A 24,774-nucleotide genomic window follows, 5' to 3' on the forward strand; every position below is an offset into this window, starting at 1 on the left:
CTCTTCCGTCCGGCCCCGGGCGGGCCTGCCCACCCAACGTCCGGCGAGAGCCCGGCCCGGCCCCGCCGCCGCGGCCCAGGCGGCGCCCCCGCCTCCCCGCGCTCGGGTTCGGCGCAGGCCTCCCGCGCCCCGGAGCTCTCGGCCGGCCCGGCCCCCTCGGTGCCCGCGGCTCGCCCCCTCCCGGCCCGGCCCGGCCACGGCGGCCTTGCTCGCTCGCTGTGGCCGCGGTCGCACGCGCGCTGGCCTCGCCTTCTCCCTCTGCGGAGGGGATTTGCCGAGTGTCCCCGGCCCGGCCCGCACCACTCTCCGAGCCCCGCCAGGCCACGGGAGATGGTGGGAGGGGTGCGGAGGAGAGGTCCAGGCCCTCGGGCCCGCCGTCCTGGCGGGGCTCCCGGCACCACTGCCCTGGCCCGCGGCCGTGCGGATGCCGAGGTAGGCCCCGTGGGGCCGGGGGGTGGGCGGCCCGGCCCGGCTGTGGCGGAGAGGGGCCTCCCTCCGGGCCCCTGCGGTGTCGGGCTGCTCGGACAAAGGGCTTCCCAGCGGCGGTGGGGTGTTCTCCTAGCGAGGCCCCAGGTGCTCCGGATTCCATCCCCCAGGAAAGGAAAACCGCAACTTTACGTTTTCCGAGCAGTTTAGGGAACCGGGGTTGGGGGCGTACTCAGCTGCCACCCGGGCTTTCTTCTTAAAAGGGGGGAGGGGGAGTCCTTGGCCCCTGGGGAAGCGATCCCTTTTCTGTTAGAAACTGTTAGTAGCCATGCTAGTCTCCCTGGTCCAGTGACACCCCTAATTTTTTTTTTTTTTTTTTTTGCCTTAGGACTGACTTGGAGCCAGAAAGGGTTTTTAGAAACAGAACACACAGAGTGGCTAGTAAAAGTGAGGAATTTGCTAATTAGTAGGTGATATAGTGGAAGAAGGAAAATATGGCAGGTATTACCTGGCAGTTTGAACATTAGGGAAATCAAACGGGCTCTGGAGAGTGGGGAGGAAGTCTTTCCCTCAGCAAGTGGACTTGCGCAGGGTTTCTTCCTGTGGAAACCTTGACAGTTTCTTTGTATCTATGCTAACACAGTAACAATTTCTACCCCAGGGTTGAAAGGAAAGGTGAAAGAATCTACTTAACCTAGCAAAATGTTTTCCTAGCCAGTCTTCTCCTGGGTGAAAATGTTTGAGTCAGTGATTCCACGGGTAGGGTTGGTGACATCAGAGCCACTTCCCCCATTTAATGCTATAAATAATAAATGGTGACACTGAAAGTCTGTTGGATAGTTGCATGGTTTTTGTGGATGATGGTATCTGGGGATTTGAGATGCATGTTTTAAAAATGGAAGTACAGTAGCATAAATACAAAGGGAGTTTAATATTTGCTATTATTTGCATAATTCACAGAACTAGACTAATCCAGCATTCTTGAAAACTAGAGGGGAAAACCTTTGGTAGTATCTGATTTGTGCGAGTGCCTGTGCACGCCCGCATGTAGGTGTGACTGTTTTCAAAGGGATCATGTCACCTGTGGGTTTTTATTTGATCTTCATTAATTGAGTAACTTTTCCTTTTCAGCATAATTTATCAAACTGGTCAACAGTTTGATATTTGGCACCTTTTGTAGTGGATTATTTTGGCAAAATATCTTAAATATCTTGGAGTGACGTACACATTTTTAAGGATGTAGAATATATGTTCTTTAAACAGGAGGAGTTTTTCATATTGGAAAGCTGTAACTTAGTACCTCTGAGTGCTGTTCTGCACTCCTTCTGTTTCCATTCAATTAAAAAAAATAACTAAAATGTCTTTATTTTCAAAAGAATTAGAATAAATACAATGTAACCCATGTCAGTGCCTTTGAGTATATGGTTGGAGGGGGGAGGAGTCTTTACATTTTAAAACTGGTTTTTAAATTTGCTGACTTTCCGGGCTGGAGTTGTGGCTCAATGGTAGAGCACTTGCCTAGCACGAGCAAGGCCCTGAATTTGATCCTCAGCACCATATAAAAATAAAATAAAGATATTGTGTCCAACAACAACAACAACAACAAAAATAAATTTGCTGACTTTCTATGCTTATAAACTTTAAAAAGTTTTGATTTCAGGACCGAGGGAGCAGCTCAGTGGTGGAGCATGTGCTTAATATGCATAAGGCCCTGGGTTCAATCCCTAGCAAACCCCCCCCCCCTAAATAAATAAAAAGTTTTGATTTTATATGATAGTAAACCATGTAATCATATTGTAAACTAGGATTTAAACTAAGATTCTTATAAAATTTAACAAAAGAGTTTCATAGTTACCATCAATTTAAAAATATCTTTTCACTTAAGTGTTTGGATATTTCTTGAAAGGGATATTAGATAAGAGACTTGGATGACCCTTCTCATAAACATGTATGTATTTATGTTAGTGTAATAGATGACACAGGTGCTTAACCCACTGATTGAGTAAATCCAGGATCAAATGCAGAATGATAATGCCTTACAGTCCAATTGCATGTGGCTTTAGTATTCACTACATTTTTTTCCCTTTAATGGTTATCTTCTTTTTTTAATTGATTTTATTATTTTTTAAAATACACGACAGCAATGGAATGCATTACAATTCTTATTACACATATAGAGTACAATTTTTCGTATCTCTGTAGAAAGTATGTTCATGTCAATTTATGCCTTTATACATTTGTACTTTGTTTTTTGCATTACAATTCTTTTTTTTAAAATTTTTTTTTGTTGTTGTTGTAGTTGGACACAATACCTTTATTTTTATTTTTATGTGGTGCTGAGGATCGAACCCAGGGCCTTGCACATGCTAGGCGAGCACTCTACTGCTGAGCCACCACCTCAGCCCATATTACAATTCTTAATACACATATATACCACAATTTTTCATATCTCTGTATATAAAGTTCACTACATTTAAATTACAATTTTCGGGCTGGGGATGTGGCTCAAGCACTAGCGGGCTCGCCTGGCATGTGTGCGGCCCAGGTTCGATCCTCAGCACCACATAGAAACAAAGATGTTGTGTCTGCCGAAAACTAAAAAAAAATAAATATTAAAGAAATTCTCTCTCTCTCACTCTCTCTAAAAAAAAAAAAAAAAAAAAATTACAATTTTCAGAAGTAGATTAAAAAAAATTTTTTATATTGGTTTTAAAATGACATAATTGAAGAAGGGGAATGGTTAAACTGATGGTATTTTGGAAGCCCAGAGCTTGAAATATTTTAGATTTTTATTAGATAGCTTCAGAATAATTTTATTAGCCCAAAATTTGTAATTATAGTAATCAATGGTTAACAAGATCATTTTCATGTGATGTTCTAGAACGTGCTATATTAAAAAGAGGAACACATTTCTAGTTCTCCATTTCTTAATCTCATCCCTCTACTTTCTTTTTTTTCTTTAATTTTTATTGTTGGTTGTTCAAAACATTACATAGTTCTTGACAAATCATATTTCACACTTTGATTCAAGTGGGTTATGAACTCCCATTTTTACCCCGTATACAGATTGCAGCATCACATCGGTTACACATCCACTGTTTTACATCATCCCTCTACTTTCTTGGTTGATTCTTCTTTTTTGCACTTTTGAGAAAATATTACTGTTTTTTTTGTTTTTTTTTTTTTAAGTGCTGAGAATGGAACCCAGGTCTGGTGATCTAACCCCAGGCCTCTCACATGCTAGGCAAGCACTCTACCACTGATCATTTATTACTGGATTAGTAGGAAATAAAGCTAGTTATGGTTATGGTTGAGGGTGGGGACATAGATTAGTGGTAGAATGCATTTAGGAGTCCATGAGTTCAGGGCTGGGGATATAGCTCAGTTGGTAGAGTGCTTGCCTCAAATGCACAAGGACCTGGGTTCAATCCCCAGCATCCAAAAAAAAAAAAAAAAAAAAAAAGTCCTTCAGTTCAGTTCTAGCACTCCCCCTCCCCCCCCAAAAAATATATATATATATGTTCACACATATACATACATATAGTAGAATAATTAAATCTCCAGATTTCATCTACCCTCTTGTGATTGTTCCTCCTTGAGGCCTAGGTACAGTAAAGATGCTTCTCCCCCTAACCTTTGGCATGGGAGTCAGACTTCAGTTGTCTCAATCAAAAGCTTATAGTCTCTACTAAATTTTCAATTGCTGATAGTGAATACCACCACATGACTTTCATGACCTTATATTGGCCCAGTGCTTTACCTATTTTGTAGGCCTGTTTTTCAAACTTCTGACTTCGATACTGTCAGCTGTATTATGAGTGAAATAGAAGAGTGGTAATCCATTTTGGAAATATAGAAAGTTCCTGGTAGGCTTTGCTGGAGAGAATGCAGACTGTGCATTATGTATCATGTATTTATTAACTCTTGAGTTAGGAATAGGATTTGATGTTCAGTCACTCATCTTTAGAAAGCACTCACAAGAACTGCTGATTGGGAGAGAAACATGGTTAGTCTTTTACATCAAGAAAATTAATGTAAAAAGTTTAAAAACTAATCCTGCTTTTTTCTTTGTTTTCTTTTTTCCTGGGGTGCTGAGGATTGAACCCAGGGCTTTGTGCATGCGAGGCAAGCACTCTTCCAACTGAGCTATATCTCCAGCCTTAAACCTGCTTTCTTTATGAGTGCGAGCAGATCTCTTTTCCCTTTGCACAATTAATGATGAGCTATACTCCATTATTAGATGTTGAATGATTCCCCTGTGTTAAGTGACCTTATGTGAGTCATTTCCTTTCTGTGTTATCTCTAAAGTGGTTGAATTGTTGAATGAAGTAATATAGATTAAAATACATTAGTCCTTATTAAATTGTGATATAAATGCTATTTTTAGAGTTGCTGAAGTACAGGCAGATTACAGGGCCAAGGAGATAAAAGAAACTGATAAGAGAAGTTATTGGAAATTTTCGTCTCTCTCTTTTTGGATCCTTTTTTCCCCTTCCCTCTTGGTGATTTTCTAAGCCATGAAAGTGGATTGTCTAGTGACTCTATCAAGAAATTGGATTTTTGTTACCATAATTTGTCCTCATATACCTTCAGTGGTATGCTAATTTCCCAAATGCAGATTAAATAGACACAGATTTCAGTGGGGGTTCAAATGAAATAAACCACATATATATTTATAGACCTCATTGACCTGCCTAAAGAAGCTGTACCTAAAATACTGATGTATTTGTCTGTGATTTTGTAGTAGATTACATGTCCTTTCAGATTTGATGAGGATAAACATGTTCCTGAACTCAGGTCTTAGTCTACTGATACTCTATTTTACAGATCCCAGAGAAATTACCAGGCCATTGTACAGCACATACACTCCTATGAGCAGTGCTGTTTGGGCCTCTGAATTCAAGAAACAAAGTATTTTTCTTTGTGAGCTCTTGGGATGGTAGGTCTTCCTTGTGATATTTGCCCTTTATGGGAAAGAAAGCATTTCCGGTCCTAGTGATTCTACATCTGGTCTCCCTTTAGATCTCAATCTCCCTTCTGGTTTTTCCCCTTGACTTTCTTCACTTAATTCTATTTTCCAGTTGAAGATTGGAGGACTATGGTCCTCCAAATTCTGTTCATGACATTTCCTGCGACAACAGTGGTGTGAACTGATTTAAGAGGTGGCTCTCTGGCCAAATTGGCTTAGGTCACATCTCAGCAATCTTCTCTTATACTTATGCTGATAAAACCCTATCAACCCACAAAACACAACAGATGACACCTCTTTTGATGTTAGTTGTGTTACAGTGGCTGATACCATCTTGCTTTATATCTGTAGCACTGTGTACCTAGTAATCATTCTTAAATTAAATGAAGGAATTCTGGCACTTTGTATTCGTCTTGTAGTACTTAACATACTCTGGACTAAGAGAATTGGGATCTTTATTCATCTTCCTGTGGCACACGACTCCTTCATACACACAGTGCATTCTTAGAGGTGTTCAGTAAATGTAGAACTGAGTTTTCCCGGTGATTGTTTTCACATATTATGCTTTCTGCCTTTATCTTAATCATCTTGTCTTTTTGGAAATTTTCATCTGTTATTAATTTCTCACAGTAATCTTAATTTTTATGGGATTCATCATATCTTACTGAATACTATAGAAATTTGTGATTGGGTTACATTACTTTCCTGAGGCTGTATCTGACAGTCCTTTTACTCCTTCACAATGCTGAGCCCTTGTGTGGGTGCTCAGTAGGTATTTATTGATTTAAATTAATGTTAGCCTTTTTTTTTTTCATGCAATGAAACCTTTTAAGATTTCCTTTTGATTTAAGATAAGGTAGAGATGAATAGAGGAGAAAGACTAGTGAGGGAAAGTGGCAGATGTTGGGTGGAGCGCAGGATGTTCAGACACATTTCAAACATGATTTGCAGTGTTACACAATGCAGATTGATTTACATACATCCCATAGTGATTGCTAGCAAAGAATTGAGGAAACCAAGTTGCTTTTATGTCTTCGTGAATTTGTTGAATAACCCTACGTGTTCTCTGACCTTAAAAAACATGGTTTAGTAGCAGAAAGGGCATGGGCTGTAGAGTGACACCTGAGCTCCTTTCCTTCTCTGTCACTGTGAGCTATGTGGCCTTCCAGGAAACCCTTCTGTGGTGCTTTTGATTGTCTGTACGTGTAAGGAGACTTGGGTAGTGCTCCAGGTTGTTGAAGAGCTGTCAGGGAAGGACCTTGCAGAGCTTGCTTTTCAGCAGTGCTGCCTTTCTAACTTGACTGCAAATACAGGGACCATATTTTGTGAAGCAAAATCAAGACAGATGGTGTGGTTTTAATTTTTTCACTTGAGTTGAGCATGTATTTATTTGTAAAGCTTTACAGAGGCCTAACATTTCCTTGCTTTTAGCCATATATTTAATAAGCCATCTTTGGGGGAAATGATGAAATCACATTGTATTGCTACTAGTTTGGAAAATCTGGGAGGTATTGTTACGGTTGGTTACTAAGACGCATCAATTTGGCCTGATTAGATCTCTGTTGTAACTACAGCAAGAACCCACTGAGTTGTTTTAGGTATCATGGTAGAAAGAAGCTGTTGATTAGTTTACAAGAACATTATGGGAAATTATGGATTTTCAATTTTTTAAAAATCCAGTCCTTTTTATTTTTTATTTTAAGACAAGGTCTTAGGGCTGGGGGTGTGGCTCAGTGGTAGAGTGCTTGCCTAGCACATTTGAAACATTGGATTTGATCTGCTCAGCATCACATAATAAACAAACAAATAAATAAATAAATAAATAAATGTATTGTGTCCATCTACAACTAGAAGAATATTAAAGAAAAGACAGGGTCTTGCTAAGTTGCTTAGGGCCTTGCTAAGTTGCTGAGGCTGACCTCAAACATGCCATCCTCTGTCTCAGCTTCCCAAGATTACAGGTGTAATTGTTATAGGTGTTGTGCCTGGTTTGATTTTTGAATTCTGATTTTGAATTCTGATTCTTATCTTAGCAAAGCTGGTGGTTTTGACCTTTAACAGAATAAGCAAGATTTCCTTATGAGTTATATTATTGTTCATTGAATTAGTTGGGGGAAAAACCAGTTGGTCAAGAATGAGCTTGTTACACTCTTTTAAGTTTCTGCTTGATTGCAATTGCTTAATAGGAAGTTTGTCTTTGTAAGCAAATGAGAGACAACCAGGGAGACCTGACAGTCCAGTAGGGTGTCTCTAACCCTGGTCTTACTGTTTAAGCAAAACTCAAAGATTGTAGATTTCTGTGATGTCAGCAGGAAGCATTTTTAGGAAATTCCCGGTCCTGGTTAGTCAACAGTGAAAACCTTCACAGTCTGGAGAGCTGTGAAGTAGGAACAGAGGGCTGCCAACATGGAATCTGGGGAAAAAGAGGAGTCTGCTCATGAGCAGATAAGGTGCCCCTGTGAGTATGAAGAACTAGGAGGCCTAGTGCAAAGCTTTGGACCCAGAGAAGGAAAAGAAAACATTTCAGGAGGGCTCTACTGTTGAGGAAAAGGAACTTGAGTATTTTTAAAATTTATTTAATAATTGAGAACATTTAACTGGTTTTTAGAACTAGTAATGAAATATACTTTGGTTCTCCAAAATGCCTACTTGAGAGAGATAAAGAAAAAGAGGCTGGGACAGGAAGAACTCAGTCCTGGCACTGCTGTCTGGCATCTGTTGATCTTAGTGTCTCTAGCATGAGGCTTGCCATCAGTTAGGCATTGAAGAAGAAATGAATTTTTTTTTTTTGAAGGAAAGGAGGAAAGATTAACTCAGTACTGAAAAAGGGCCTGAGGAGTCAAGAGATTCAGAAATGAATCTGTCAAATTGTGGTTGTGCTTTGCTATCACTTGTTCTGCATTTTGAATATAACAGTAAGTAATACTCTGAGAAAATATAATATATTGCTTTAGTAATTAACTGTTAGCCATAGCTTACTAGCTACTTTTATCAAAATTTGGTTTCCAATTTATTCTTGACTTGAGTAATATCATGGGAGAAACTTATCACTCGTTTTTTTTTTTTTTTTTGGCCTGGGATTTTACTTACGTGAACTCATTTAAGTTGTATTAAGAGATTTCCATTTGATGGTTATGGTGAGGTTAATATAGGCTGGGATTTCATTGACTTCATTTGCTTTGCCCACAGTGTGAAAGATCAAATTGTCTTTAGTCATTGCCTATGGATTGTTAACAAATCTTAAAGTGTGAAAGTTACTTGGGTTCAACTGAATTTGGGATTCTTTGTCACAGACAGACTTTACAGCTAAACACAAGGAATGCTTACACACCATCATAATGTGTTTTGTTTTAGCATTATATTATAGGCCTTAGAACTCTGTGGCTCTTTGGTAATGAAATGCTTTTTTAAGTGGCAAGATCTGGAGAGTTTGCCTCTCAGCATGGCTCAACCGGTTCAGCTAGGCTGGAGTTTTTACTATTGGTGTGTTTCTGAAGTTCTCACTTCCCATGTTCATTAACTTAGGACTTTCAAAAGTAAAGCTTAGGTCCCAGGAATCCCATCCTTTCTGACCCTTGGACATGGGGGGCAGTGGTGAAGAGGGGTGTTGGCTCTGCCATCTAGTAGACTGGAGTCTGGGCAAGTTGTTTCTTTCTGCTCTTCTTTGAGAATTAAATATGGGTAATTAAAGTGGAGGGCCTGACCCATTAGCAATAAAGGCAGGTGTTATAATTACAGCAAGAGCATTTTGACAGTAGTGTGGCAGTCGAGGAAGGAGCAAATCTATGTGCAAATAAATTCAACTTTTAAATTTTCTCTGTGTCATCTTATTGGATGCTTTTTTCTCTTTCATGTAGTTTGTTTATAGTTCAGTCTAAGGGAAGAGTTGGTATGGTAGAAAAAAAATTCATGTAATATGGAATGGACTTAATATTTAAGGGTGTGCCCTAGTTGTTTCTTATTGTCCTTCATGATTTTTCCTTGTTTACTTGCTGACTGGCCATTGTTGGGTATTGGCCTTTATTGAATAGAAGTTTACTCTTAAATCCTTCTAAAATGTTTTGTATGGCAGCTGAGGGTTGAGGATTTGGGTGATATGTGAAGATTTGATGTCTTTTGTGTAGCAAACCAAAAGATTGCTCTGAAAGGTGCTTAAGTAAGTATCTTTATTGGGAGGTATTTGAACCCTCCCATCTCATTCATTTTGATTGACAGGCGTTTTGTAATGGTGAAGGAGCTGTCTTAGGAAACAGATAAAGGACACTTTATGTGGATGGTTGGGTCAGTTTTTATTTGCTTTCATTTGGAAATTGCATGCTATTTATTGCAAGTACATACTACCATTAGAGCCGCTTCATTATTTGCCTCGGAGTTTCTTGCTGAGGAGGAATACTGCCGCAGGCCTTTGATGCCAGTACCTGACTTGGGCTGCGCCTTCTTTCTGTACCTCAGATCCACCATTTCATTGACCCTTCCTTCCATTCCTTGGTGGCTGTCCTTTGCCGCTGGTGCCATGGTGGGTGTATGGATTGCTTTCTGTCTTTCAACAGTTACCGAAGTGCATGTTTGGGATTTTGTTGAAGAAAGCTGGATACAGTAAACGGAAAGAATCTTGGAAGATGCTTGACTGCTGTCTTTTCTCAGACTAGTCTGAAAGGGAGTACCCCCATTCATTCTGGATTGGTGGATCTGAAGTACAAAATATTTTCCAGGTAAGCGATTACCCTGTATTGTTTTGTTTTGTGGAACTCACATCACTGAAAGAAACTTAAAAAAAAATCTTTTTCTTTCTGTTTTTCATTACTAGGGGAAGAAAGAAATACTAGATATTTGTGCTTAGTGTGTGTTTGAGTGGGGATCAGGGATGGAACTGCTAGTAAAAAACTTTGTTTCAGTGTAAGAAATGCAATTATAGGCCTAAGTAGTTTTTAGTTATAGTCTAGACAGTACTGTAAACGGAATTTTTTTGGATGGGGGGATAGCTCATTAAATATGGAACACATGGTCGTTTTGAGGCATCACACAAAATTTACAGGCAATATCTGGTAAAACTACTTTCTGTAGTTACCATGTAATAGTGGTCTTTTGTCCTTAGGACTCTTGGGAGTCTTCAAAGGAAGTTTTAGCAACTGTAGCAATTGTTATTGAGAGATGTGCTAAATGCCAGGCCAGTTACAGGCTTTTGCATGTATTTCTTAATTGGCCTAGTGCTTCACCTGTGTTTTAGAGAAGTCTAAATGAGGCTGGTGAGCATTAAATAAGGGCAAGTTGCTCAGGGTCATACAGCTAGCCAGTAGCACATCCAGGCTTTACAATTGCATTTTGTATTCCCAACACTTTGGGTCTTACCATCTTACTCCATTTGCTGAAATTTGTACTTCAACTTCTGGATTTCCAGTTTGATTTTCTGCAGCGACTTTTCACTTCAAGTCGTGTAGGGACATTGTGTGGCATGTGGCATTGTGTGGCATGTGGCATTTTAATCATGCCTGATGCTCTGCTTGCCTACTGAAAAATCAGAAGTTCTCCAATGCTTTCATCCAGTGAACATAGATGTAATTTAAGGGAGTGTAAGGCAGTATATTTAAATGTCAAAAAGTGCTTTATAAAAAAGTATCATTTGGTCTAGTGAACTCAAACCTGTGTCTTCCCAGTTCATTTTTAGTATTTATTGGTTATTTAAATGGCTCATCTGCTCAATTTTGCCGTGTGATTTGTCAGGCAGCTGTTTCGACAAAATAACTTTGGTATTTAATATTCTCTCTAGATTACTTCATACCCTATAATCTTATACAGTTTTCTTTTTGACCACATTCTGACTTTGTGATCCTTGTTTTAGTTTAATTTCTTTGCATTTGCTAATATTTCTCCTTGGTGACATTTTTCATATTTGTCACCTGAGGGCTGTTGGAGGGGTGGCGGTGTTGGCGGCGGCAATAGTACCAGTAGAAATAATGGTAGATAACAACAACTGGGTGCTTCCTATCTATGGAGCATGGTTTATTCCTTCTTTAAAAAAAGTATTTTTTTTAGTTGTAGATGGACACAATACCTTTATTTTATTTATTTTTATGTGGTGCTGAGGATCAAACCTAGTGCTTCATACACACATGCGAGGCAAGTGCTCTGCCACTGAGCCACAGCCCAGCCCTGATTTATTCCCTTTTAAACTCATTTTGTCTTTATGGTTACCTGATAAGGTAGGTTCTACTTAACTGATGAGGAAACTGAAGAATAGAATAGTTAAACAACATGTTCAGGGCCCCACGTCTTACAGAAGCAAAGTGAGGTTTGGATCCGGGCATCTGGCACAGAGAACGGACTTCTAGCCTCTCTGCTGTTCTGCCTCCAAGTTAGAGGATTGTTCAGAGCAGATAGAGGAACTGAGATCCTGAAGACTGAAACTGTGGTGTTCTGACTCAGCAGTCATTGCCAAGGCAAAGGAAGCAGTTGAATGTGTATTTCTTACCTGCTTAGAAGGGCGCAGGTTCTGTATCAGCATTTAGGCTATTAGGCTGTTTCCCAAGAGAACGCATAGGAAGTTAGTTGAGGTTCTGTTTCAAAATCGTGCTCTGCAACAAAACCTTCTGTTGGGATTGTGCCTCGATAGTAGAACGCTTGCCTAGCATGTGTGAGGCCCTGGGTTTGATCCCCCACACCCCCACAAAAAAAAAAAAAAAAAAAAAAAAAAAAAAAAAAAAAGAGAAAGAAATATTCAGTATCTGTGCTCTTCAGTGTGGCAGTGACTAGTCACATGTGGTAATTTTTGAAATGTGGCTCTGCAACTCAGTACCTGAATCCTACATTTTATTTAATTAAATTGTAGAATTTATTATCATCCTAGATTTGGTCCTTGGTTAGCATCCTCAGAAAATCTGATCTGATTAGCATGCTCAGAGCAGCTTCTTATTCCAGAGTTGTACTAATATAGTAACCATCCTTACAAGACTGATGGGGAAAACCAGAATTCTAATTTATGAATTGACAATGATGTACGTGTGTTAGCATGATGAGTATGTTCTTTTACTGGTGGACAGATTTGCTTACTAGATCTTAACTTATATGGCAGCTTAATTGAGAGAAACCTTCAGACTTAAGCCAAATGGCTGCAGCCCTGTCCTTCTGTAGGTAAACTTTACCTAGTAGGTCATCTTATGAACTCAGCTGAGGAGGTGAGATATCTGCTGGTGGGATTGAGACAACCCCATTCAGTTTACTCTGGGTATGGATGTTTTTTCTTAATGGCCAAACCTCTTTTTCTTCTCAGTTTGCTTTTGCTTCCCAGATCTTTCTCCGATTAAGGCCATTCATTTTTAGATAAGTCAGTATATTCAGCTTGAATGCACTCTTAACTTACAAGTCTGAGAGCCCTTTTGTTTTCCTTAAGGTTTCTTCATCATTGCTGTGACTCATTTTGTATTGCTTTCAACTCTAAGAAAACAGTTGAAATTTCTTTGCTTTCCTGTGGCCTCTTTATACTAGCTTATTTAATGTGGTCATACAGTACCTTGTAGAATAGGGACATGTTCAGAAGGCTATATGCCTGGTGTAGATTCTGTTTGCATTGCATCATGTTATTAAGTAGTGCTTGTTTTTATCATTACTTTGGGACTTGTTATTCTCTTTCTGTTTTTGAAGTAGAAAGAGTAACATAACCAACTTTGTATTTTAGGAAGTTAATTTTAGCAGGTATATGCCAAAGATGGATTGGGGAGACTTGAAGGCAGGAAGACCTCTGGTCTACTGAGCAGTGATGAAGGTGAACCAGAGCACTGTCAGTGAGGATGATAAGGATGGGCTAGGTTTGGAAAGGATGGAGTAGAAGGAGAGATTAGGAACGATAGTGTGACTCTTTAGTTTTTGGCTTGGGCAGCTGAATGAATTCCTCCCCCCCCCCCAGGGTAGGAAATACTAGTGGAAGAGATTGGGGAAGGAGAAGGAATGAGTTCACTTTGGGTTGCAGTGAACTTGAGTTCCTTGTGGGTAAATAGCCTCAAGTAGAGTATCTAATAGGAATATTGGTTTGGAGCTCACCAAAGAGTGCAGGGTGAGAAATGTTTGAGAGTTTCTAGCCTCAGTAGTAGCTACTTTTTACCTTAGTTCAGGTAACGTGATTGTTCAAATGCAGATTGGAGAATGTGTACATTGGTTATGGGCATGTCAACATAAAAGGGTGGGCTACCAGAGCTACGGGACCAGAACCTGAGAGTGTACATGATATTGACTGAGAGGTCTTCTTACCGATCTCTCCTTTTCATTCTGACCTGGGAATTCTGTTATAACCAACTACTGCCCATTCCTAGTGAGCAAATTATAGACCTTTTGTACTTGGGTTGTGATTTTTTTCTTCCATTTAATTACTAGAAGCACAGTTTTTGAAATGTGTTTTTATTTTATTTATTTTTAATATTTATTTTTTAGTTGTAGTTGGACACAAAACCTTCATTTTATTTATTTATTTTTATGTGGTGCTAAGGATTGAACCCAGGGCCTTGCATGTGCTAGGCGAGTGCTCTACTGCTTAGCCACAAGCCCAGCCCCTGAAATGTGTTTTTAAAAACTCACAGTTGTCTTTATACAACTTATGTACATTTACAGAAATTCAATTTTATGCATGTGATTACAAAAACAAGAGAAAAAGAATCTAAACAGAGTTAAAAGAATCTAAATAGAAACTTGCCCTTCTCTCAGCCTAAATTCTCGATTGCTTTTTATTTAGCTGTGATTATGGTATTTTGTCCCTGCGCTCCCACCATGGTTGACCTGTGGCCTCATACATGCTAGGCAAGTGCTTTCCTCCTCAGCCCTTTATTTTTAATTTTTTGAGACAGGGTGTTTCTAAGTTGCTCAGACTGGGCTCAAACTTGGGATCCTCTTGGCTCACCTTCCAGAGTAGCTAGGATTATATATAGCATGCATCAATGCACCTGTTAAGAAACACTTTTTTTATACCACAGTCTGAGGCCCAAATACAAGCAATTTTACCTATTGTCAGTTGAAGAAACAGTGAACTGTTCCAGAATTAGGGTGAAAATTAGCTGCGTTGGAATTATTGAGATGCTGTGCTGGTCTCCAGTGTGGCAGGGATTTTTAAGCAGATCTTTACTATATTCTGCTTTCACTATATATACTTACTTCAGACTCCAATGGAGACAGGAGTTCATTACAGCTAATGAACTCATCAATCAATGAAATATATCTGTGACACAAAATTTAATACAAATAGGAAGTACTTAGCAAATGAAAAAAGTCTTCTACATTTCTGTGTAACCTTCCTCTATATGTCTCTATACACTGATCTGCACCTAGATTTTTATTTATGTACTTCTAGTTGTAGATGGACATAATAACCCCACCTATTTATTTATTTATTTATTTTTGTGGTGCTGGGGATTGAACCCAGGGCTTGTGCATGCAAGGCAACCACTCTACCAACTGAGATATATCCCCAGCCCTATGACTCTATTTATTTATTTATTTAAAAATATTTTCCTTTTTAGTTGTAGTGGACACAATATATTTATTTTTATGTGGTGCTGAGGATTGAACTCAGTGAGTGCCTCACACATGTGAGGCAGGTGCTCTACCACTGAGCTACAGCCCCAGTCCTATTTTATTTATTATGTGGTGCTGAGGGTCGAACCCCAGCACTTTACACGTGCTAGGCAAGTGCACTACCACTGCCACTACCCCAGCACTCTCCCCGCCTTTTTAATGTAAAACATGATTAATCATCTTCCATATCCATTCCCAAAGAGCTTTCATGTTTTGTTGAGGTGATCCTTTAAAAGGTATGTGTTGATTTATTATACACATATACCATGTTTTGTATAACTAGTCTACTGATGCATATGTGCGTTATTTCCTGTCTTTTGCTATTAAATGTGATGTTATAAAGAATAACTTTATGTCATTTCACACATGAAGGAGACAGTACAGATATGTTCCGGGCAGATTCTTGGAGGAGGCATTCTGAATAGACTCTTTGAGATATTGGTATAGCTCAGAGGTAGAGCACTGTCCCAGCATGTGCAAGGCCCTGGGCTTAATCTCTAACATGGTGAAAGAAATTTAGTCAAGTTTAAATTTTCCCAGCTATCCCATGAATGTCTTCTGTAGCATCTCCTTCCTTTCAAAAAGCCCCAAACCATACAGAGTGCAGGATCCATGCAGAGTGAATTTAGTTGTGCATTTTTACTGTTTTTTAATTCAGAATAGTAAGAAACTATTTTTTACCTTTTTCTTACCTTTTTCCTCTTTTCCTAGTATTAATTTCTTTGAAGAGCGCAGTTCAGTTAGTTCTCATACAGGAGGTGCAGCCTTCTGTATTCATTTGAGTATTTCTTCATAGTATCATTTAACTTGTAACTGTCGCTCCCATACCTCCTGTAAGCTGGACGTTTGGTAAGATGTATCCATGCGACACATTTTGGCAGGAGTGCTTCCTCATAGGTGAAGGCCTCTGATGTTGAGTCACACCAGGGGGCACTTACTGTCAGGCTGTCTCTTTAGGGGCTGTGCTAAACTCGATCCCACTGCTACGGTGACAGTAGCCACATCTCTTCATATTGAATGTACAGATTTGTGTTATTAGAGAGGAATCTATGGGACACTATTTTGGCACCTCATAAATACCCTTTTCATTTACAACTTTTTACCCAGTGATGTCAGCATCCTAATCCTGAAGTCCGTTATTACAACATGAGTTACAAGATTGTGGTTTTCTTATTGTCCTTCATTCTACGTTTGTGAACTAGCATTCACAGAGTTTCTCCACTTTCCTTGTCTGTGTCACCATACCCGTGGGCTTTTGTTAATTCAGCGTGTTAGCAATCAGATATGATCTTTACTGATGCTCGAATTGTCCCAGATTTGGCTAATGAGGGCCCCTTCTGGTAACTCTTGGTCCTTTATTCATTTGTTTTGTCAGTTGCTGGGGATAGAATCCTGCTTCCTTTTTCCAGGACCCCCTAGTCTTTGTGTATTTCCTGGCTTTTTGGCACAGGATGTCCCAGGCTCACCTTGTGCTTTCCTGCAGAGTTGGATCAGCTGTTTCTCCAAGAGGCTTCTAGTTCTTTTTAGTCCCCAGTGATTTCCTATTAGGAACCCAAATCATTGTGGTGAGTTGTCCCTGCCTCTGCACCCTATGTTGTTTGGCTTCAAGTTCAGTTTTACTTGAAGCCTGTGATTGGGAAAATGGAAGGGAGCTTATTGATACAATGGCCATCAAATTGTGGTGCACATGGTTACATGAATGGTCAGTTTCATTCATTTGTTATTAAGCATGTACTCTGTTCTAGACACTCTGATAATACAGGAATGCAGAACAGAAGCAGGTGCACACTTTGCTTCCAGTTGTTCTGCAGTCTTTTATATAAAAAATTATAGCATTATGTGAAAACTGGTAAGGATCATGAGAAGTAGTCATACAGGTTATGGGAGTTAGAAAAAAGGAAATTTCACGAGGAACTTTTTTAATATATATTTTTTAGTTGTAGATGGACACAATACATTTATTTTATTTATTTATTTTTATGTGGTGCTGAGGATTGAACCCAGTGCCTCACACATGCTAGGCAAGTGCTCTACTACTGAGCTCTACAGCCCAGTCCCTCATGAGGGACTTTTTTTGAAGTTACCCTTTGAGGCCTGGACAGAAATTAGACCTGGATGTATTGGGGCGGGGGGGGGGGGCATAGCAAAGATAGCCATGTAAACAGTGTCTGGTAGTCAGTTTGTATGAGGAGGAGCAAGGAAGTGGTTCTGTGAATTGTTGGAGTACAGCTTGTGTGAAGGGACTGAGGTGGATGCATTTGGCATAGTAGATGATGACCACATCTTGGACTTTTTCCTTTAGGTCATAGATTACAGACGGGTAGGTAGCCTATGGATAAAAGAAATCCACAAACAATTCTTTTATTTGGTTTGTACATATTTTAAATTTGGGACATTTTATGTCAAAACACTTCTGGTTTTGTTTGAAAACTGGGGCTTGTCATTGCCCTTTTGGGTCAGAGTTTGTATTTTTCTGTTTGTCACTGCCCCATAAGACTGTCCTCACTCTAGTTGATCATAGAAGCTTTTGAGCTTGTGATCCCTGAATAGATCAAAGGAGGTATGAGGGTGGTGGATGTGGCTTGAGAGGGGAGTTGATTATGGAAGTTTGAGCAAATTTGTGCTTTAAAAGATCACTCTGACAGAGATTTTGGAGGCCGGATTAGAACAGGATAAATTGGAGCAGGGAGACTGTTGGAATATTCCAGGAAAGAAATGACAGGCTGGTAACAGATGGTATGAAGAGGAGGAAGTGAGCCGTTTTAGACATAGAGTGGATAGGTTGTATTGACAGATATGATAGTATATGTGTATGTATCAACAAGAGTGTAAATCCTGCTCTCAACACATGGGGTGCTGGGGATGGGGTCTGCTCAGTGGCAGAGCACTGGCCCAGTGTCTGCAGGCCTCCGCACTATAAAACAGAAGCACAGACGAGGAGTCCTGTTCCTAAGAAGTTTCGCATTCATAAATCTTCTGGAAGTTAGCCACTTGTTATAATCTATTGGTTAACTTTGGAAGACAGTAGTGATAGTTTCATGCATTGTTGTCACCATGTAAAGTTGTTTTGTGACATGTGATTAACATATTTGACAAACAATGTTAACTTCAACCTGGCTGTATTTTTGAAAATTGCATATGAAGTAAATATGCTTTTTTCTTCTATCACTTTTCTTATAATTATGGAGATAAATTTTCAAATATATTAAATATTTTTAATTTATATATATATAAAATATATTTAATTTTCTCAATCTCTGTAAGTTAATAAAAAAAAGATAGTGAATCTACAAGACCCTGCCCTGTGTGCTTAAAACTGCACCATGTTATGGCCATCTACAGTGTAAATATTTTGCTGGAAATCCTTCATCAGTCAGGGCCTGGCTTCCCCGTTGCCAGTGCCTTTATTCTGGATATTTGTATCACCCTCCACTTGACATGGAGTGAAATGAACATGAAGCCCAGCGTCAGAAAATGAACAAAGGTTGTCAAAAGGGCATTCTACAAGTGTATTTTTATTGTGGATAAAAATTTATTAAGAACATACATCTGAGGTGCACGGCACAGTGAATTTTTACATAAGTGAAATAGCATACAGTGTACCACCAACCCCAGGTCAAGTGCACTTCCAGAGCCCTTGAAGGCTTCCTGTGGCCTGTACCTTACCCCGTCAGTGGACCCTCCCAAACATCTTGTTCTGATCTCTTTCACTGTCATTTTTTTTAAAGATGTTTTTTAGTTATAGTTGGATACAGTACCTTTATTTTACTTATCTTATGTGGTGCTGAGGATAGTACCCAGGGCCTTGCATGTGCTAGGTGAGCGCTCTCCTGAGCCACCACCCCAGCCCCATCACTATCAGTTTTTAAATCATACAGGTTATGCTCATTTTTGTTCCCCAGTTCATTATTACATTTGTCAAGTTCATCCACTTTGTTTTGTGTAGCTGTAGTTTTTTTCTGGTGTATTATTCTAATGTATGTATAATCCATGGTTTATTCTTTTTTTTGGTTGCTTGAATAATTGGGTTGCTCAATACTTGGCTGTTACTGATAAAATTTGGGTTGCTTCCAATTTTTGCCTGCTATTATGGGTCCCACTTCTAAGGTGGACATAGGCATTTGTTTCTGTTGGATATAAAAAACCCAAGAGTGCAATCCCCAGGTCAGAGGGTGGGCATATATTTAACCTCAGTAGCTACTGCTGAGTGCCTCTCTAGCGCCTGTGCCGGTTCACACTCCTGTCTCCGATGGCGAGTTCAGTCATCACTGGTAGTTGTTTCTGTTTAGCCATCCTAATGGGTATGAAGTGGTATTTATATTGTAGTTTTTGTTTGCTTTTTATTTAATTAACCTTTTTATAGTTGACATTCAATAAAATGTACTCATTGTAAGCATGCTGTTTTGGGTTTTGAGAAATATATACACTCATATCATCATTAGCACAATCAAAATATGGAACATTTCCATCCCCTCAACAGTTCCCTCCAGGGGAACTTGGCAGTCAGTCATTTGCCCACTTCTGCCCCTACCCCCAAGTAACCTGCTTTCTGCAGCTACAGATCAGTTCAATGCATTCTGGAATTTCACATAGGTGGAGTCACATACCATGTACATAATGCAGGTACTTGGTCATGTTGGATTTATTTTGCTCAGCATATTTTTGAGGTTCATTCTTATTGGTTGTACATTCCTTCTTATTGCTTAGTGCATTAGATGATTACATAACAATTTGTTTATTCATTCTACTGAGGTGTCTTTAGGTTGTTTCCGGTATTTGATTATTGTGAATAGAACTTGTGTGGATATTTTTATGAGATTTTTTTGTGAGGATATTTGTTTTCACCTAGTCATACCTAGGGGTGGATTTGCTGGAATAGTGTATGTATAAAGGAAAATGCTGTTTTTCTAAACTCTAACAAAAAAAAGAACAAAACAAAAATCTAACAATGACTCTGACACCAAGTGTTTGTTTTTGTCCTCACCAAGTAGCTCTCCAATTCTTTGCATGCACTGACTGGTCGTTCTGTAATTCAATTCACTGCTGACCTTACCTGAAATTAACCTTGGATCTTTGAAGTTAGAAGATCCCACAGGACTTCCCTCACTTTTATGCATCAGTTGCAAAACCTCAGGATGCCACCTATATTTCCTGTGACCCCTTAATGTTCAGTAATTTGCTGTAAAAACTCACAGAATTCAGGGAAACATTTATGTTCCTTTGATCAAAGAGTATTATGATGAACACAAATAATTAATCAGATTAAGAGATACCAACGAGGTTGATTCCTCTGGCAGCCAGACCCCATCCTCCAAGAGCCCAAGCTCAGGCCTAGTCAAAAGTGGCTTGTTTTGAATTAGAAGTGGTGGTCTGCTCATTGCTATAATTCAGGGAATTCCAAGGGTTTTAGAAGTTCTTGTGCCAGGGGCAGGGGGTGGAGAGCAGGCACAGCAGGCAGCAGAGGCCAAACATATGTTTAGTTTTTTGAGAAACAGTGGATCTTCCCCCAGGGTGATTGTGCATTCTTACTCTTAGGGCAGCAGTGTACTGTCAGCCTTTTTAACTCTGGCCATTCTGGTAGATGTGAAGTGGTATCTGATTATGGTTTTAACTTATTTCCATAGTGACTAATGATGTTGGCCATCTTTTCATTTGTCTGTTGTCCACTTGAATATGATTTTTAGAGAAGTGACCGTGCAAGTGCTTTGCCGAGCTACATCCCAGCCTTTTAAAACATTTTATTTGATTGAGACAGGGTCTTGTGAGTTGCCCAGGCTGGTCACAAACTTTCCATTCTCTTGCCTCAGGCTACCAGGTAGCTGGGATTATCAGCTTGAGCCACTGTGTTCTGCTGTCTTCCAGTCTTTAATCCTTAAAAAAAATCAGGTTATATCAAAGGTCGAAAAGTTTAAAGATCTCAATAAGAATCAGGCAACACTTCATTTTATTCAGTAGAGTAACCGTTGACATGAGCCAAGCAGAGGAGACTGGTCTTATAGACAGAAAGGGACTGAAGGAAGCAGAAACAGAGCAAAAAGCAGATTGGTCATCTCAGGGAGGGAGTCCTTCCTTTTGTAGCGTGGTGACAGGAAGTCAGTGTAGAAAAAGGCATCTGTATATCTCAGTTTACCTTTTTGTGTAGGGATTATGGCAGAGGGAACTTCATTTTCAGGCCAGTTCTAACTGAGGGTGCTTGCCAGTTCTCTCTTGAATCCTGCTTTCTCAGCAGGTCAGAGGAGCAGTTCAGCTTGGTGAGATGGAACTTTAGTGTGGGTGACTTTACTTCTTTATTTGGTCTTTTGGGTCCTCAAGTAGGAGCTTACCCCAAAAATAGTGAGCTGTAGTTTTTATTTAACAGTTGTCTTCCTTGGGGGAGTCTGGAAAGGAGTCCTCTGTCAGGTGCACATGGTGCAGTCTTGCACTTTGGTGGTCAGAGGTTTTAATATTAAGTCCAATTATTCAAGTTTCTTCATAGAACCTGTTTTTTTTTTTTTTTTTTTTTTTTGGTGTGTGTGTGTGTGTCCTATAATCAAAGTTTTTACCTATTCTCAAGGGCTTGGGGACAGTCTGTTTTCTTCTAGAAATTTTGTAATTTTCTATTCCAAAATAATTGTTTCTTATATTCGAGGTTGGATCAAGGCTCATTTCCCCCTTATGTAGTTATTCAGTTAATTTAGCATCATAATTTACATGTATGTTAAAAACAGTTGCAGAGCAGGGAGTGTAGCTTGGAGGTAGAGCGTGTGTCTAGTATGTGTAGAGGCCTAGGATTCCATGCCTAGTATGGGGGAAAATGCTAAATTATTAAAGAAAATCTCCCCACAAACAAAATCAAAACAAATTTGGTTTAAAAATCTTGATTGATTTTGTGATTCTAGAACCACTATTCTACTTTTTAAAAGTAGAATAATTGTTTTAATGAGCTGAGCAGAGGAGATTGGTTTCATAGATAGAGGAGGGCTGAACGAGGCAGAAAGAGAACAAAAAGCAAGCAAGTGGATTGGTCATTTTAAACTTACTTTCCTTGTTAGGTGGGAGACAGGGAAACAGAATAATAGAAAAATATGGCTATATCAGGTTACTTCAGGTTATCCTATGGATTAAAGGATTCAAGATTAAAGCAGAGGGAACTTCACTGTCATGTTGATTGGCTGTTTAAGAAATTTCTCTCTCTCATTCTCTTAATATCTAGTAAGGTCATGTAACAACTTAATTTTGGTTGGGTGATGTGGACTTTTAGCAAGGGTGACTCCATTTTGATTTTTAGTCTGGTCTCTTGAGGCCTAGTATAGGAGCTTAGTCCAAAACAATGGCCTCCTATCATTTTGATACAGAATTTATATTTTCTTTTTATGGACATAATCTATATTTATTATAGGAAAAAATGTAAAATAAGAAATAAAAACCCAAAAAGTTTCCTGGTAACTATTTTTATTTATAATTTTTTGTATGTGGTCTTCTTCTTCTTCCTCTTCTTTTCCTCTCTCTTTCTCTTTTTTGGGAACCCAGAGGTGTTTAACTACTGGGCCATATCCTCAGCTCTTTTTTATTTTTTGAGACAGTCTCACTAGGTTGTGGAGACTGACTTTGAATCTGCCATTCTCCTGCCTCAGCCTCCTGAGCTGCTGGTTGGTTACAGGCATGCGTCACTGTGCCTTGCCTTCTTTCCTCCTCCTCCTCTTCCTCCTCCTCCTCCTTTTTAAAGAATTTAACCTTTATTTTCATCATTGTTGTTTTGTATGTGGTGCTGAGGATTGAACCCAGGGCCTCACCAATGGTAGTCAAGCACTCTACTATGGAGCCACAACCCCTGCTCCTCTTCTTCTTATACACACACATTTCTTCCATGTATGTTTTGTACGTATTTGTTTTTCACATGTATAATTGTTTTACTTTACAGATATAATTATTTGAAAACTAAACAATATGGCCTCTTTCTCATACATTTGTTTTTAATAGGCACCTCCTGTGCCTGGCTAGGTGAGGATTTTTGAAGAGCATGTGTATTTTACATAACCAGAAGTTGTGCCCACTTTCCTGCTTGTCTTTGTGAACATGACATGACAAACCATATTCTCTTGAGTGGAAAACATTTTTGACTCCAGGTTTATGCTATTTTAGAGTTTTTGTTTTTGTGATATTGGGGCTTGAATTCAGGGCCTCATGTATTCTATCCCCAAACCCCTGTTTTAGAATTTTCAAATTTAAAAAATATCCTAATTTGATTAAAGAATTTTAAGATTTGTTTTTTAATTACTAGTGACATCAGGTTTGTATTTCTTTTGTGAAGAAAGGGAAATGTCCCGAAGAAAGGGTAGTATCCTGCCACAGCTCTGGATCCAGGTGGTGGGGAGTATGGCCGAAGAAAATCTTGGGGTAGGAGCTTGGGAGTTTGGTGTGGCTGGGTGGTGCTCCTTTTGGTGATTGAAAGTGCCATCTTGAAGCCAGCTGCAGAAGTCTCCACAGCTCTAGGACGTTCTTCCTTCCTTTGCAGCCATTTCTGCTGTGAGTCAGAAGGTAGGGTTTTGTAGGAGATCCTTGCACTTCTCCCTTGGGCTTTGCTTTCTTACGTGCAGTGAATGCTATTCCCAGTCCAGTCTTTTCTGGTGTTTTTTTTTTGGTACTGGGTGTTCAATCCAGGGTCTCACTCATGCTAGGCAAACACTTAGCACTGAGCACACCCCTGGCTTTTTAATTTTTTTTTTTTTTTTTTGAGACAGGGTCTGGATGAGTTGCCCAGGCTACCTAGAACTTGCAATCCTCCTGCTTCAGCCTCTCAAGTCACTGGGATTACAGGTGTTCACTGCTGCACTGGGCTATATTATATTTTATAGAAATTCCTTGAAAGATTTATGTACATAGAAGGCACCCTAGCCAGGTGTCCAGTGCCAGTGTGGGTTGTCCTTTATTTTGATGTTCCTTTGATGATTTTAGTTGTGGTCAAGTAAATGTAGTCAGAAACCCCAACCTTGACACCTTTTTTCCTCTTCCCTCTTGTCTAGTTTTGTTCTTTCTCATACTTACTTTCTGTACTTCAGTCCCAGTGATTTTTTTTCTTCTTCTTTTGTTCCTGTTCCTCAAGGGTATCAGCTTCTTACTGAGGAGTACCTGAAAGCTTTGTCATTTGTCATCTGTTACTCTTAGGGAGGCTTCACTTCCCTTCTTCCTGGACCAGTTAGCCTGTGCTTGTCATTTCCAGTTGAGCTCAGTTCCCCAGGGACTGGGTCTAGGTCCCCTGGTACCTTTATAGGTTAGGCTCCCTTATAAAGCTCTGGCAGCATTCACCCCTTTATTCTTTATAGCTGTTCACAAAATTGTAGTTGATAAATGTATTGAGTATTCCTCTGCTAGACAGTCAACTCTTTTGCTAGAAAGTAATCTCCAGGGGTACAAAGATCATTTCTGTTACATTCTGTTTATTTCCAGCGTCTGCCGTAGTACTGGCCAAACAGTCCGCTAGTTGAATGAAAGAGTAAACTTGGGAGGGCAGATGAGAATTACTATCTAGTATCCAGTCTGTATGTGCTTTTGAAGTAAATTAATTCATTCCCTAAATTCTTGGTGTTTTTTGTTTCAATAACTAAGCATAAACAATTTGATCTTAAAATCAAACATAAATTCCTTTCAAAAAAATTGAGAAAGCATCCCTGTTTTCCCTCTTTCCCTCCAGATTATATTTTTATACTGTCATTGACTTGTAAAAATTGTCCAGGTAGTTTCACTTTACTTAACTGTCTTTTGAAGGAGATATCAGTGGCCTTAACTGCTGTCCATCTGTCCTTCCTTCTCCCCTTCCCTCCCTCTTTTCCTGTGTTGTAAGCAGT

The 24,774-nt window shown here is 39.5% G+C and overlaps 1 protein-coding gene across 2 annotated transcripts in view; it reads left to right on the plus strand.

Annotated features, from left to right (window-relative positions):
• The first annotated feature begins 9,703 nt into the window (after positions 1–9,703).
• Fbxw11 (F-box and WD repeat domain containing 11) overlaps positions 9,704–24,774 on the plus strand; it is a 111,701-nt gene continuing 96,630 nt past the window's right edge. Inside the window, exon 1 of one of the 2 annotated variants that reach the window (XM_015492621.2) lies at positions 9,704–10,107. The gene's annotated coding sequence lies outside the window, so the exon portion shown is untranslated. The remainder of the gene's footprint in view (positions 10,108–24,774) is intronic. The other variant, XM_048815515.1, reaches the window with a different exon arrangement.

This window comes from Marmota marmota, unplaced genomic scaffold, assembly GCF_001458135.2.
Source record: "Marmota marmota marmota unplaced genomic scaffold, marMar, whole genome shotgun sequence".
Classification (NCBI taxonomy): Eukaryota; Metazoa; Chordata; class Mammalia; order Rodentia; family Sciuridae; genus Marmota; species Marmota marmota.